Source organism: Triticum urartu, chromosome 3, assembly GCF_003073215.2.
Source record: "Triticum urartu cultivar G1812 chromosome 3, Tu2.1, whole genome shotgun sequence".
NCBI classification, from domain to species: domain Eukaryota; kingdom Viridiplantae; phylum Streptophyta; class Magnoliopsida; order Poales; family Poaceae; genus Triticum; species Triticum urartu.
Genome location: NC_053024.1, coordinates 686,948,492 through 686,950,489, shown reverse-complemented (window position 1 = coordinate 686,950,489; position 1,998 = coordinate 686,948,492).

The following is a 1,998-nucleotide window of genomic DNA, read 5'->3' as shown; positions in this document are numbered from 1 at the left end:
GAATTCCAAACGTAGTTTAATTATGAAATGATCGTAAGGTTACCTCGGGTGAAGAATAACTTATTCTGCACCGTGGGTGATGAATAGTAACACTATTATGTGTGTGTGTGCGCGCGCGCGCGTGTGAACACCGCTTTTATAAATACATGAACATTTCCTTCTAAATTACAAGAATTTTGTCTCAAATAGGTGAACATTTATTTTAAGATGCATGGATGTTTTATGTTTAACAATATATAAATACCCCTGCAAAAATATATAAATACTTTTATTGTTAAGAAGATTTATTGACGATACTTTTATTTACAGTTGACGAAAAGTCTTAGCGGGCACCGCGTTGAGGTGGACGACCGATAGAAGCAAATCTTTTTTTTGATAAAAGATGTTTTTATTAACTCATGATGAAGCATCGAGAAGATACAAACATATTGAGCATACACTTAACCTCTACCCAACTAGGGTGTACATAGCCAACACAAGCGCACACACCATGGGTGGAGCCAAAAGGGTACATGGATGTACATTTGTACACCCATTAATTCTAGCAATACAGCACAAACTAAGTAGCTAAAATAAGTATATATATTAAAAAAAGCTAGAAAATTTGTATAATCTTGCACTCTGTACACCCATTTTCGTAAACCTAGCTTTGCCACTGGCACACACCCAAAGGATCATCTGGCAAATAACAATGTCATAGAAGACCAATGCAGCATTCATCCTCATCGAGCAGTTGCAGCTTTGGACACACCGAGCAAATAGCCTGTCATTCAAGTAGATAGAAGCACTCTGAGTGACCTCAGCTCGTTTCAGTTTTCAACCCTATGTTTCCTCATCTCGATTCCTCTCCCTCGCTCCTGCTGGCTGTAAAGCTCCTTCTCTAAATGAGCGAATGACACGACTCGGCTTCCAGACAGCAGAAGATCGGGACGTGAAGGATGAGCAGCTTAGTCACCTGCAGATTAAATGCTTAGTTGTGGTTTGGCTCTGCGTCCTGACAGCTGCGCTCGGCGCCCACATCGGCCGCTGCCGTTTCGCGTCGAAGTTAATGGCATCTCAATGATGCAATCACGGAAAGCAAGTTCACCCTGAAGCATGCAGCTGCAGATGAGATGAGGTTCATCTCAGACGATGACTAATTAACAGATGTGGCTTCGGCGGCATGATCTGTCCGCGAGGTACTGGAGGCCGCGGGTTGGACAGTCTCTCGGCTACGGCTCGCGAATGATGAGAAGGCACGACGAATTTGTTCGTCGGGGGAGAAGGATTCAGATAAGGAAAAAAGAGAGAGAATCACATCATCATAATCATCATCATCGTCGATCTAAATATCTAATCATTCCACGGCGGACGCCGGCCGCCACCGCCGTCACATTCGCCGTGTGACCTGCGACACGAGGGATAGGCGGATGGCCTGCCCGGCCTCCTTCTTCTCCGATCAGCTCACGGACGGTCGCTTTCACGTGAGGAGCCGGCAGGCGGTTCGCCGTTCACGTCGTCGATGTGCACCGACGGACGGCAACGCCTCGCCTTTCCCTGACAGCGCAGCAGCTGTAGGCGACGTTGTCTCCACTCTCTCGCGTGGTTAAGCAGGCAGCTGCTTTGACTTCATGGCCACCCACCTCGACCATGGTACGATCGCCACAAATATCACCAGCGTTGCGTGCTTGAGAGATCACGACAGCTCAAAGGATTTTCCGCACTTCATTTTCTGTCATCCTGCCAGTACAGACAGGCTCGATCATGCATGATGTTGAGCTAACAATTGTGATTTCGTGGGCAGGATCAGGAGAGGGATGTATCTAATTAACCAAGTGAGGGAGAGCTACTGATAGGATTAGCTAGACTGCTAGACCCACCTTTCCTTGCTACTGTTGGCTAGTAATAACGTGCAGTGACTGGGATTTAGGTGTGTTGACATCTGGTCTCGCCGGTCGATGATTAAGCGGCGAAGATTCAGGGAGGCATTAATGAACCGGTCGAGCCACCAATCATTTA